General features: G+C 46.9%; 1 protein-coding gene across 1 annotated transcript in view; it reads left to right on the top strand.

The window, feature by feature from the left end:
- LOC147119302 (uncharacterized) overlaps window positions 1-14,579 on the top strand; it is a 39,674-nt gene that overhangs the window by 7,089 nt on the left and 18,006 nt on the right. The gene's annotated exons all lie outside the window — the stretch shown is intronic.

Raw genomic sequence — 14,579 nt, 5'->3', positions numbered from 1 at the left:
TGACTCTGAGTCCCGCGCATGTGCTCATGGCCCCCGCGCTCTCCCTCCTGCTCCACAATCGCCCGTCCCGATCGGTCCGCAATGCGCATGCTCAGCGCACAAAACCCCGCGGTTGGAACATCGGACGCGCATACGGAGCCGCAACATCTGGTATGTGTGTGCGGCTCAGGTGGGGGCGAGTCTTTGTTTCGCCTCAGCCGCCAGGGAGGTGCACATGCGCAGGACGACCCAACATTCTTCCTGTCAGCAATCACTCCCTCGTTTCTTTAATAAAAACAGAAAATGCTGGAAATACTCAGCAGGTCAGGCCGCATCTGTGGAGACAGAAACAGAGTTAACGTTTCAGGTCGATGACCTTTCGTCAGAACTGCTTGTTCTTTAGTGTCAGCTGTGACTCAGTTGGTAGCACTCTCGCCTCTGAGGCATAAGGTTGTGGGTTCAAGTCCCACTCATTAGACTTGAGCACAAAAATCTAGGCTGACACTCCAGTGCAGTACTGAGGGGGTATGGCACTGTCGGAGGTGGCGTCTTTCGGATGAGACGTTAAACTGAGGTCCCTGTCTGCTCTCTCAGGTGGATGTAAAAGATCCCATGGCACTATTTTGAGAAAGAAAGGCTTGCATTTATATAGTGCCTTTCATGACCACCAGAAGTCTTGAAGTGCTTTACAGCCAATGAAGTACTTTTGAAGTGTAGTCACTGTTGTAATGTGGGAAAGAGCAGGGGAGTTATCCCCAGTGTCCCGGTCAATGTTTATCCCTCAATGAATGTAACAAAAAGATAGATTATCTGGTCATTATCACATTGCTGTTTGTGGGAGCTTGCTGTGCGCTCATTGACTGCCGCGCAACTCAAATTTCTCTCCACGGATGTTGCCTGACCTGCTGAGTTTTTCCAGCATTTTCTGTTGTTATTTCAAAAGTACTTCATTGGCTGTAAAGCGCTTTGGGTCGTCCGGTGGTGGTGAAAGGCGCTATATGTGTGGAGTTTGCACATTCTCCCCGTGTTTGCGTGGGTTTCCTCCGGGTGCTCCGGTTTCCTCCCACAGTCCAAAGATGTGCGGGTTATTTAGGAAGGATCGGCAAAAAGGTAGGGGAGGTGGGGTAGCATTGCTGGTAAAGGAGGGGATTAATGCAATGGAAAGGAAGGATATTAACTCGGATGAAACGGAATCTGTATGGGTAGAAATGAGAAATAGCAAGGGGAGGAAAACGTTAGTGGGTGTGATATATCGGCCTCCAAATAGTAATATGGAGGTGAGGGAAGGCATAAAAAGGGAAATTAGAGAAGCGTGCGATAAGAGCACAGCTGTCATCATGGGTGACTTTAATTTACATATTGATTGGACTACCCAAATTAGTAAAAATTCTGAGGAGGAGGAATTCCTGGAATGTTTTCGGGACGGTTATCTGGACCAATATGTCGAGGAGCCGACTCGAGATCAGGCCGTTTTAGACTGGGTATTGTGCAATGAGAAGGGACTTATCAACAATCTTCTTGTACGAGGCCCCTTGGGTCAGAGCGATCATAATATGATCGAGCTCTCAGTCGAGATGGAGAGTGAGGAAATTGAATCAGAGACTAAGGTCCAGAACTTAAATAAAGGGAATTACGAGGGTATGAGACGGGAATTGGGTAAGATTGATTGGGTGGTGTTTCTGGGGGGATTGACAGTGGATAGACAATGGCAAGCATTCAAAGATAGAATGGAAGAATTCCAGAACATGTTTATACCGGTTTGGCATAAAAATAAACCTAAAAAGGTGACTCAACCGTGGATAACGAGGGAAATTAGGGACAGCATAAAATAAAAAAAAAGGGCATATCAACTGGCAAAAAAAAGCACCAGACCGGAAGATTGGGGGCAGTACAGGATACAGCAAAAGAGGACAAAGGGATTAATCAGGAAGGGGAAAATAGAATACGAAAGTAAACTTGCAGCAAACATAAAGACAGACTGCAAAAGCTTTTATCGGTATATCAGGAGGAAAAGACTGGTAAAATCCCAAGTCGGTCCCTTGCAGTCCGATTCGGGAGAATATATAATGGAGAATAAGGAAATGGCAGACCAATTAAACTCATACTTTGGTTCTGTATTCACAAAGGAGGACACAAATAACCTCCCAGGAATATCGGCAAACATAGGGACTAATGAGAGGGAGGAGCTGACAGAAATTAGTATCTCTAGGGATATGGTGTTGGGTAAGTTGAGGGGACTGAAGGCCGACAAATCCCCGGGGCCTGATAAACTACATCCTAGGGTACTTAAGGAGGTGGCCCTGGAGATAGCAGATGCTCTAAGGATCATCTTCCGGAACTCCATTGACTCGGGAACAGTACCCGTGGATTGGAGGGTAGCTAATGTTACCCCAATATTTAAAAAGGGGGGTAGAGAGAAAGCAGGGAATTATAGACCAGTAAGCCTTACATCGGTTGTGGGCAAAATGCTAGAGTCCATTATTAAGGATAAAATAGCGGAGCACTTGACAAATGGGGAAAGGATCGGACAGAGTCAACATGGATTTACAAAGGGTAAATCGTGTTTGACTAATCTGCTGGAATTTTTTGAGGAAGTAACTGGTAAAATAGATGGGGGAGAGCCAGTGGATGTGGTGTACCTTGACTTCCAGAAAGCCTTCGATAAGGTTCCACACAAAAGATTATCATGCAAAATTAAGGCTCATGGAATTGGGGGCAAAGTATTAACGTGGATAGAGAACTGGCTGGCGGATAGAAAACAGAGAGTTGGAATAAACGGCTCGTTTTCGGAGTGGCAGGCAGTGACCAGCGGGGTGCCGCAAGGATCTGTCCTGGGACCCCAGCTGTTCACAATATATATAAATGATCTGGATCAGGGAATTGGATGCAATATTTCCAAATTCGCTGACGACACTAAACTAGGAGGAGGGGTGGGCTCTGATGAGGATGTCAGGAGGCTACAGTGCGATTTGGACAGGTTGGGGGAATGGGCGGATACGTGGCAGATGCACTATAATGTGGATAAATGCGAGGTTATCCACTTTGGGGGTAAAAACAGGAGGGTAGATTATTATCTAAATGGCAATAGATTGGGAGATGGGGAAGTGCAGAGGGACCTGGGTGTTCTTGTGCACCAGTCACTGAAGGAGAGCATGCAGGTGCAACAGGCGATTAAGAAGGCAAATGGTATGTTGGCCTTCATATCAAGGGGGTTCGAGTATAGGAATAGGGATACCTTACTACAGCTGTACAAGGTGCTGGTGAGACCGCATCTGGAGTATTGTGTACAGTTTTGGTCGCCCCATCTGCGGAAGGATGTTCTTGCCATGGAAAGAGTGCAACGGCGATTCACCAGGCTGATACCTGGAATGGCGGGAATGACCTACGAAGAGAGATTAAATAGTTTGGGCTTGTACTCACTGGAGTTTAGAAGATTGAGAGGGGATCTCATCGAAACATATAAAATTATGGCAGGCCTGGACAGGCTGAATTCAGAGAGAATGTTTCCAATGGCCGGGGAGCACAGAACCAGGGGCCACAGTCTAAAAATAGCGGGCAAATCATTTAAAACAGAGATGAGGAAGAATTTCTTCACTCAAAGAGTGGTGAGCCTGTGGAATTCCCTGCCACAGAGGGCTGTGAAGGCTAATTCAATAAATATTTTCAAGAGAGAATTGGATATATTTCTGAAGGCTAAGGGGATTAAGGGTTACGGAGAAAAGGCGGGGACGGGGTACTGAACTGGTAAGATCAGCTATGATCTCAGACGAAGATCAGCCATGATCTCATTGAATGGCGGAGCAGGCTCGAAGGGCCGAATGGCCTACTCCTGTTCCTATCTCTATGTTTTCTATGTTTTCTATGTTAGGTTGATTGGCTATGATAAAATTGACCCTTAGTGTTAGGGTGATTAAATACGTGGGGTTACGGGGATCGGGTGGGATATGTGTCGGTGCAGGCTCGATGGGCCGAAATGGCCTCTATCTGCACTGTGGGGTTTCTGTGATTCTGTGATAAATGCAAGTCTTTCTTCACTGGTCTCACCAGCGACCTCTTCCAGCTGATGGTTGATTGACAGCCGACAGTCCGCGCATGGGCATCGGCGGTTTGGGCCGAGTCCGGCACAGCGACCCCTACCGGTCAGCAAGTGTAATAACCGCGCATGCCCAGAGGAGACCATCCCCGTCCCCCACTCGGAGCTGCGCCTGCGCACTTGGATCCTGTTGGACGGAGTCGGCGCGGGGCATTCCGGGAAAAGGTCTTGGTGTCGGTTACAGAGTCGCGATCGGTGACGCAAAGTGAGTTTTCTCCGCTCCGATTGGGTGGAGAATCGCGCGGGGTGGGGGGGGCGGGGTGGATCGGGAGAGAATAAAGAGAAATAGAAAAACCTGGAGGCCCCGAACCGAGCGGCGTCACGTTGGACGGAGTACGTGATCTCCCCGGGGACACGTGACCTGGGCCCACGGCCTGATTGACGGGAGCTTCCGACCAATAGGGAGCGAGCGGGGCTGGAGGAGCGAGCCGGCGGCAGGTCCTCCAACTATTCGGGGAGCCTGAGGGGCGGGACTAGCGCCGGCTGATTGACTGATCCGCAGGGCAGCGAGTTTCTCCAGTCTCTTGTTCAGGGCCCGGGGCCAGGGGAGGCTGTGGGCTTTTATTCCCCTTATTGGACACAAGGCTCTTTGTCTACAACACACTGGCTCAGGTTTTAATAGAGACTTTTTTAATTCATCAATAAAAGCAGATAAACCCCGTGCTTCTGTGGAACAAACTTTCTAATATTTTATAGAATCACAGAATGGTTACAGCACAGAAGGAGGTTATTCGGCCCGTCGAGCCCGTGCCAGCTCTCTGCAAGATCACTTCAGCTAGTCCCACTCCCCGGCCTTTCCCTGTAACCCTGCAAATTTCTTTACTTCAGGTACTTATCCAATTCCCTTTTGAAAGCCGTGATTGAATCTGCCTCCACCACCCTTTCAGGCAGTGCATTCCAGATCCTAACCACTCGCTGCGTAAAAAAGTTTTTCCTCATGTCGCCTTTGGTTCTTCTGCCAATCACCTTAAATCTGTGTCCTCTGGTTCTCGACCCTTCCGCCAATGGGAACAGTTTCTCTCTATCTACTCTGTCCAGAACCCTCATGATTTTGAACACCTGTATCAAATCTCATCTCAACCTTCTCTGCTCTAAGGTTTCTCCAGTCTATCCACATAACTTAAGTCCCTCATCCCTGGAATCATTCTTGTAAATCTTTTCTGCACCCTCTCTAAGGCCTTCACATCCTTCATAAAGTGCAGTGCCCAGAATTGGGCACAATACTCCAGTTAAGGCCGAATCAGGTAGTGCAGGGGACCCCTGTGGCCATCCCCCTCTCAAACAGATATACCAATTTGGATATTGTTGGGGAGGATGGCTTATCGGGGGAAGGCAGCAGCAACCAAATTCCTGGCACTGTGGGTGGTTCTGCTGCACGGGATGGGAGGAAAAAGAGTGGGAGAGCTATAGTGATAGGGGATTCTATTGTAAGGGGAATAGATAGGCGTTTCTGCGGCCGCAAACGAGACTCCAGGATGGAATGTTGCCTCCCTGGTGCAAGGGTCAAGGATGTCTCGGAGCGGCTGCAGAGCATTCTGGAGGGGGAGGGTGAACAGCCAGTTGTTGTGGTGCATATAGGTACCAACGATATAGGTACAAATCGGGATGAGGTCCTAAAAGCTGAATATAGGGAGTTAGGAGGTAAATTAAAAAATAGGACCTCAAAGGTACCAATCTCAGGATCGCTACCAGTGCCATGTGCTAATCAGAGTAGAAATAGAAGGATATTTCAGATGAATACGTGGCAAGAGGAATGGTGCAAGGGGGAGGGATTCAAATTCCTGGGACATTGGAACCGGTTCTGGGGGAGGTGGGACCAGTACAAACTGGACGGTCTGCACCTGGGCAGGACCGGAACCGATGTCCTAGGGGGAGTGTTTGCTAGTGCTGTTGGGGAGGGTTTAAACTAAAATGGCAGGGGGTTGGGAACCTGTGCAGGGAGACAGAGGAAAGGGAAACAAGGATAGAAGCAAAAGACAGGAAGGAGAAAAGCAAAAGTGGCAGTCAGAGAAATCAAGGGTTTAAATCAAACATGGCCACAGTAAATAATTATTCTAAAAGGTCTGAGAGTGTTAAAAAAACAAGCCTGACAGCTTTGTGTCTTAATGCGAGGAGCATTCGTAATAAGGTGGATGAATTACCTGTGCAAATAGATATAAACGGATATGATATGATTGGGATTACGGAAACATGGCTCCAGGGTGACCAAGGCTGGGAACTCAACATCAAGGGGTATTCAATATTCAGGAAAGACAGGCAAAAAGGAAAAGGAGGTGGGGTAGCATTGCTGGTTAAAGAGGAGATTAACACAATAGTAAGGAAGGATATTAGCTCTAATGATGTGGAATCTGTATGGGTAGAGCTGAGAAATACCAAGGGGCAGAAAACGTTAGTGGGAGTTGTATGCAGACCCACAAACAGCAATGCTGAGGTTGGGGATGGCATTAAATGGGAAATTAGAGATGCGTGCAATAAGGGCACAGCAGTTATCATGGGTGACTTTAATCTACATATAGATTGGGCTAACCAAATTAGTAACAATACTGTGGAGGAAGAATTCCTGGAGTGTATACGGGATGGTTTCCTGGACCAATATGTTGAGGAACCAAGTAGCGATCAGGCCATCATAGACTGGATATTATGTAATGAGAAAGGATTAATTAGCAATCTTGTTGTGCGAGGCCCCTTGGGGCGGAGCGATCATAATATGATAGAATTCTTCATTTAAATAAAGGAAACTACAATGGTATGAGGCGTGAGTTGGGTCGGATGGATTGGGAAATGTTACTTAAAGGGTTGACAGTGGATAGGCAATGGCAAACATTTAAAGATCGCATGGATGAACTACAGAATTTGTTCATCCCTGTTTGGCAAAAAAATAAAACAAAAAAGGTGACTCAACCGTGGCTAACAAGGGAAATTAGGGATAGCATAAGATCCAAGAAGGGGACATATAAATTGGCCAGAAAAAGCAGTAAACCTGAGGATTGGGTGCAGTTTAGAATTCAGCAAAGGAAGATAAAGGGATTAATTAAGAGGGGGGAAATAGATTATGAGAGTAAGCTTTCAGGGAACATAAAAACTGACTGTAAAAGCTTCTATAGATATGTGAAGAGAAACAGATTGGTGAAGTCAAGCGTAGGTCCCTTGCAGTCAGAATCAGGGGAATTTATAATGGAGAACAAAGAAATGGCGAACCAATTAAATACATATTTTGGTTCTGTCTTCACAATGGAGGACACAAATAACCTCCCAGAGATGTCGGGGAACATAGGGTCTAATGAGAGGGAGGAACTGAATACATAGATACATAGATACATAGAAGATAGGAGCAGGAGTAGGCCATTCGGCCCTTCGTGCCTGCTCCGCCATTCGATGAGATCATGGCTGATCCTTTAATTCAGTATCCCGTCCCCGCCTTCTCTCCGTAACCCTTAACCCCTTTTGCCCGTAGAAATATATCTAATTCCCTCTTAAATATATTTAATGAGCTGGCGTACACTGCCCTCTGTGGCAATGAGTTCCACAGGTTCACCACTCTCTGAGTGAAGAAATTCCCCCTCATCTCTGTCCTAAATGGTTTAGCCCTTATCCTTAAATTATGTCCTCTAGTTCTGTTCTCACCCGCCAAGGGAAACATTCCTTCTGCATCCAGTCTGTCTAGACCTGTCAGAATTTTATACACTTCTATGAGGTCCCCTCTCAATCTTCTAAACTCCAGTGTGTACATCCCTAAACTACATAGTCTCTCCTCATAGGTCATTCCCGCCATTCCTGGTATCAGCCTGGTGAATCGCCGCTGCACCCCCTCCATGGCAAGAACATCCTTCCTCAGATGAGGCGACCAAAACTGTACACAGTACTCGAGGTGTGGTCTCACCAGTGCCCTGTACAGCTGCAGCAAGGTATCCCTGTTCCTGTATTCTAACCCTTTTGCTATGAAGGCCAGCATACCGTTTGCCTTCTTGACCGCCTGCTGCACCTGCATGCTCGCCTTCAGTGACTGGTGTACAAGAACACCCAGGTCTCTCTGTACTTCCCCCTCTCCCAATCTATTGCCATTTAAATAATAATTTGCCCTCCCGTTCCTGCACCCAAGGTGGATAACTTCGCACTTGTCCACATTATAGTGCATCTGCCATTTATCCGCCCAATCGCCCAGTCTGTCCAAATCGCTCTGGAGCTTCCTGGTCTCTTCCTCTGAGCCCACCCCCCCTCCTAGTTTAGTGTCGTCTGCAAATTTGGAAATGCTGCATCCGACTCCCTGATCCAGGTCATTAATGTAAATTGTGAACAGCTGGGGGCCCAGGACAGATCCCTGTGGTACCCCACTTGTTACTGCCTGCCATTCAGAAAATGAGCCGTTTATTCCAACTCTCTGTTTTCTATCTGACAGCCAGTTCCCTATCCACGCCAAAACTTTCCCCTTTATCCCATGAGCCTCAATTTTCCATGCTAATCTTTTATGTGGGACCTTATCGAAGGCCTTTTGGAAGTCCAGGTACACCACATCTACTGGCTCTCCCCCATCTATTCTACCAGTTACTCCCTCAAAAAATTCCAATAGATTAGTCAAGCACGATTTACCCTTTGTAAATCCATGTTGACTCTGTCCTATCCTGTCCCCATTTGCTAAGTGCTCCGCTATTTCATCCTTAATGATGGACTCCAGCATTTTGCCCACAACTGATGTAAGGCTTACAGGTCTGTAATTACCTGCTTTTTCCCTACCCCCCTTTTTGAATAGTGGGGTAACGTTAGCTACCCTCCAATCCATCGGCACTGTTCCCGAGTCTAATGAATTCTGAAAAATCATCCTTAGTGCATCCGCTATCTCTAGGGCCACCTCCTTCAGTACCCTAGGATGCATGTTATCAGGCCCTGGGGATTTGTCCACCTTCAATCCCTTTAGCTTCCTTAACACCATATCCTTAGAGATATTGATTTGCGTCAGTTCCTCCTTTGCCAATGTCCCTATTTTTCCCGATATCCCAGGGAGGTTTTTTGTGTCTTCCTTCGTAAAGACTGACCCAAAGTATGCATTTAGTTGATCTGCCATTTCCTTATTTCCCATTATATATTCCCCCGTATCTGACTGCAATGGACCAACTTTGGTTTTCACCAGTCTTTTCCTTTTGATATATTTATAAAAGCTTTTGGAGTTAGTTTTTATATTTTCCGCCAGCTTGTTTTCGTAAGCTATTTTGCCCCTCTTGATCATGCCCTTTGCCCTCCTTTGCTCTATCTTAAACTGTTCCCAATCTTCCGCTCTGGCGCTTTTTTTGGCTATTTTATACGCCCTATCTTTGGATTTTATGCTGTCTCTAATTTCCCCTGTTATCCACGGTTGAGTCACCTTTTTAGATTTCCTTTTATGCCAGATTGGTATAAACAATTTTTGCAATTTTGTCATTCTATCTTTAAATGTTTGCCATTGTTTATCTACCTCCAGTCCTCCCAGGAACGTTGTCCAATCAGACCTACTCAGTTCCCGTCTCATGGCATCATAATTCCCCTTGTTTAAATTCAGGACCTTAGTCTCTGAGTCAATTTCTTCGCTCTCCATTTCGAGTGAGAAATCGATCATGTTATGATCACTCTGACCCAAGGGTCCCCGTACAACAAGATTACTGATTAGTCCCTTCTCATTGCACAGTACCCAGTCCAATATAGCCTGTTCCCGAGTTGGTTCCTCGACATATTGATCCAGATAACCATCCCTTAAACACTCAAGGAATTCCTCCTCCTCATTATTTTTACTGATTAGGCTAGTCCAATCTATATGTAAGTTAAAGTCACCTATGATGACAGCTGTGCTCTTATTGCACGCTTCTCTAATTTCCCTCGTGATGCCCTCCCTAACCTCTATTTTACTATTTGGAGGCCTATATACCACTCCTATTAATGTTTTTCGCCCCTCGCTATTTCTTAGCTCCACCCATATAGATTCTGTATTAACTGAGTTAATATCCTTCTTTTCAATTGCATTTATCCCCTCTTTTACTAGCAATGCTACCCCTCCTCCCTTTCTTTTTTGTCGATCCTTCCTAAATACTGAATACCCCTGTATGTTAAGCTCCCAGCCCTGCTCACCCTGCAACCATGTTTCCGTAATCCCAATTAGATCATAATTATTAACCTCTATTTCCACAGCTAATTCATCTACCTTGTTCCTGATGCTTCTCGCATTAAGGTATAAAACCCTCAGGCTTTTTTTATGCTCACATTTTTTATGAATTAGTTTGGCCCTTTGTTTTTTGTTCCTCACCCTTTTACCATTTATTTCTGTCTGCCTTTCACTTTCCTCTATTTCACTACATAGGTTTCTAGCCCCCTGCCATACTAGTTTAAATGCTCCCGAACTGCTTTATCAAAAATTACCCCGAGAACATCAGTTCCATCTCTGCACAGGTGTAGACCGTCCCTTTTGTATAGGTCACACCTACCACAAAACTGGTTCCAATGCCTCAAAAATTTAAAACCCTCCCTCTTACACCACTGCTCAAGCCACGTATTTAGCCTAACTATCCTGTTCTCTGTACTCTTACTAGCACGTGGCACTGGTAGTAATCCAGAGATTACTACCTTCGAGGTCCTACTTTTTAGCTTGGCTCCTAACTCCCTAAATTCTACTTGTAGGACCTCTTCCCTTTTTTTAGCTACGTCGTTGGTACCAACATGTATCACGACAACTGGCTGTTCCCCCTCCCCCTCCAGAATGTTCTGCACCCGCGCCGAGACATCCTTGACCCTTGCACCAGGGAGGCAACATACCATCCTGGAGTCTCGGTCGCGACCACAGAAACCCCTATCTATTCCCCTTACAATCGAATCCCCTATTACTATAGCCCTGCCACTCTTTTTCCCTCCCTTCTTTGCAACAGAGCCAGTCATGGTGCCATGAGCCTGGCTGCTGGTGCCTTCCCCCGATGCGTCACCCCCCCCGACAACAGTACCTAAGACGGTGAACCTGTTGCTAAGGGAGACAACCCCAGGGGATTTCTGCACTACCTTCCTGCCCTTGCTCTGCCTTTTGGTCACCCATGTACTGTCTACGCTGGCCTTAACCTGCGGTGTGACCAACTCACTAAATGTGCTATCCACACCCCTCTCAGAATCGTGGATGCTCCAAAGTGAGTCCATCTGCAGCTCAAGGGCCGTCATGCGGTCCCACATGAGCTGCAGCTGGACACACTTCCCGCACACATAGTCGTCAGGGACACAGGAAGCGTCCCTGATTTCCCACATGTTACAGGAGGAGCATGACACAGGTCCGAGCTCTACTGCCATGACTTAACCCTTATATTACTTTTTAATTTTCTAGTTTTAGTTTATTTATCGACTTTTGTTTTCCCGAAGCTTACTTAGACCAATGTATACTGTACTCCTCTTATTCCTTTTTAAACTAACCAAATCCCACTAGTTTTGGTTTTACTTTCTAGGAAGGTTTGAGGAAAGTACTTACCAGTTAGTCTTACCTCCCTGGTCTTTCACTGACTTCCCGGTCTTGTCCCCTTGGTCCTACGCCGACTTCCCGCTCCTCCCGGTTCCTGCCCTGCTGAAAAGAAACTGAGACCAAAAAATTTGTGACCTCTGTTTTTAGACAGCTGCTAAAAGACTACTAGGTTAGAGGAGGGGGGCGGTGGGGGTTCCTACTCTGTAGGAACTCGGGTTTAAGCCACCACCCTCCTTAAATACCTTTCACCTGGGTGCTTCCCACCAGGTCCGCTTCTGAAAAAAGCTCAAGAGCTGAACTTCCGCCTCAGCTGTTTTTTAAATGGCCCCGAGTCTCGCCGACTGCTGCCTCTCCGCTCCGCTCCGCTCCTGGGCTGCTGCTCCTCCCCCGAACTGGTCGGGCCTCTGCCTTTGGCGCCGGTTTTTAAACCGGGCTCCTCACCTCCTCCGCTGCTGCTCCTCCCCCGAACTGGTCGGGCCTCTGCCTTTGGCGCCGGTTTTTAAACCGGGCTCCTCACCTCCTCCGCTGCTGCTCCTCCCCCGAACTGGTCGGGCCTCTGCCTTTGGCGCCGGTTTTTAAAAATCAGTATTTGTAGGGAAATGGTGTTAGGGAAATTGATGGGATTGAAGGCCGACAAATCCCCAGGGCCTGATAATCTACATCCTAGGGTACCTAAGGAAGTGGCCCTGGAAATAGTGGATGCATTGCTGGTCAACTTCCAAAATTCTATAGACTCTGGAACAGTTCCCATGGATTGGAGGGTAGCTAATGTTACCCCACAATACAAAAAAGGTGGTAGGAAGAAAACAGGGAATTATAGACCGGTAAGCCTGACATCGGTAGTGGGGAAAATGTTAGAATCCATTATAAAAGATGTAATAGCAGAGCACTTGGGAAACAGTGACAAGATCGGACAAAGTCAACATGGATTAGCAAAAGGTAAATCGTGCTTGACTAATCCAGTGAAATTTTTTGAGGATGTAACTGGTACAATAGATAAGTGAGAACCAGTGGATGTGGTGTATTTGGACTTTCAGAAAGTTTTCGATAAGGTCCCTCATAAGAGATTAGCGTGTAAAGTTAAAGCACATGGGATTGGGGGTAAGGTACTGACTTGGATAGAGAACTGGTTGGCAGACAGGAAGCAAAGAGTTGGAATAAACAAGTCTTTTTCCGAGTGGCAGGCAGTGACTAGTGGGGTACTGCAGGGATCGGTACTAGGACCCCAGCTGTTCACAATATATATTAATGATCTAGATGAGGGAACTACATGTAATATCTTCAAGTTTGCAGACGACACAAAGCTGGGTGGGCGTGTGTGCTGTGAGGAGGATGCAGAGAAACTCCAGTATGATTTGGACAGGTTGGGTGATTGGGCAGATGCAGTATAATGTGGATAAATGCGATGTTATCCACTTTGGTGGCAAAAACAGGAAGGCAGATTATTATCTGAACAGCAATAGATTGGGAGAAGGGGAAGTGCAACGAGACCTGGGTGTCCTTGTGCATCAGTCGCTGAAGGTAAGCATGCAGTTGCAGCAGGCGGTTAAGAAGGCAAATGGTATGTTGGCCTTCGTAGCGAGAGGGTTTGAGTGCAGGAGCAAGGATGTCTTGCTGCAATTGTACAGGGCCTTGGTGAGATCACACCTTGAGTATTGTGTGCTGTTTTGGTCGCCTTATCTGAGGAAGGATGTGCTTGCCATGGAGGGAGTGCAGCGAAGATTCACCAGACTGATACCTGGGATGGCAGGAATGATCTATGAGGAGAGATTGGGTCGATTGCGCTTATACTCGCTGGAGTTTAGAAGAATGAGAGGGGATCTCATTGAAACTTTAAAATTCTAACAGGACTAGACAAACTAGATGCAGGAAGGATGTTCCCGATGGCGGGGGAGTCCAGAATCAGGGGTCACAGTCTAAAGATCATGGGTAAGCCATTTAGGACAGAAATGAGGAGGAATTTCTGCACCCAGAGCGTGGTGAACCTGTGGAATTCTGCACCACAGAAGGCAGTGGAGGCCAGTTCATTAAATATATTCAAGGAGTTGGATATATTTCTTAAGGCTAAAGGAATCAAGGGATATGGGAGAAAGCAGGGACAGGGTACTGAATTTGGATGATCAGCCATGATCTCGTTAAATGGCGGAGCAGGCTCGAGGGCCTACTCCTGCTCCTACCTTCTATGTTTCTTATATGTTTATAAAGGTTCATCATAACTTGCTTGCTTTTGGACTCTATGCCTCTATTTATAAAGCCCAGTGTCCTGTATGCTTTTTTTACCGCTTTCTCAACCTGCCCTGCCACCTTCAATGATTTGTGCACACATACCCCCAGGTCTCTCTGTTCATGCACCCACTTTAGAATTGTACCCTTTAGTTTATATTGCCTCTCCTCGTTCTTCCTACCAAAATGTATCACTTCACATTTTTCTGCATTAAATTTTATCTGCCATGCGTTGTCCGCCCATTCCACCAGCCTGTCTATGTCCTCTTGAAATCCAAACCCATCGCACCATCTCCAACATTTCTTTCCTCCACTCCCAGTTTTCCCCTCCCTCTACTCTGGTTGGGTTCAGTTTTCCACCCGCTGTGTGCAGAGTGAGAATAAAATCAATGAGTCAATGATTGTCTCTCCTGTTCACTGAAGCCCCGCCCACTCATTGTTCCTCTACAAATATGGCCGCGCGTGAACTGTATCGCACCATGTCCCTGTACCAAGATGGTGGCCAGTGACCCCGCTGACCCGGGCGGACGGGCCTGTCCCCGCGGGGTAAACCCAGGGCCTGTGGGCTCTAATTCGGGGCCTGAGGCCTACACCGGGTGTTTATGAAGCTTCCCAGCCCACCCGCGGGTCCAGCTCCTCCCCGAGCCCACAATCTCCTATCAGCTCCCAGTCATGCCAATCAGACCGCCTCATAAATCAAGAAACAAACTCTTAAAATCAAGAGATTTCGTATAAAAATCATGAGTTGCTGTTTCATAGAATTATAGAATAGTTACAGCCCAGAAGGGGGCCATTCGGCCCATCAAGCCCGTGCCAGCTCTCTGCAAG

Source organism: Somniosus microcephalus, chromosome 4 (genome assembly GCF_052327205.1).
Source record: "Somniosus microcephalus isolate GS21.2 chromosome 4, FLI_Smic_1.0, whole genome shotgun sequence".
Lineage (NCBI taxonomy): Eukaryota > Metazoa > Chordata > Chondrichthyes > Squaliformes > Somniosidae > Somniosus > Somniosus microcephalus.
The sequence above is the reverse complement of the archived record's forward strand: the minus strand, read 5'-3'. Positions and strand labels throughout refer to the sequence as shown.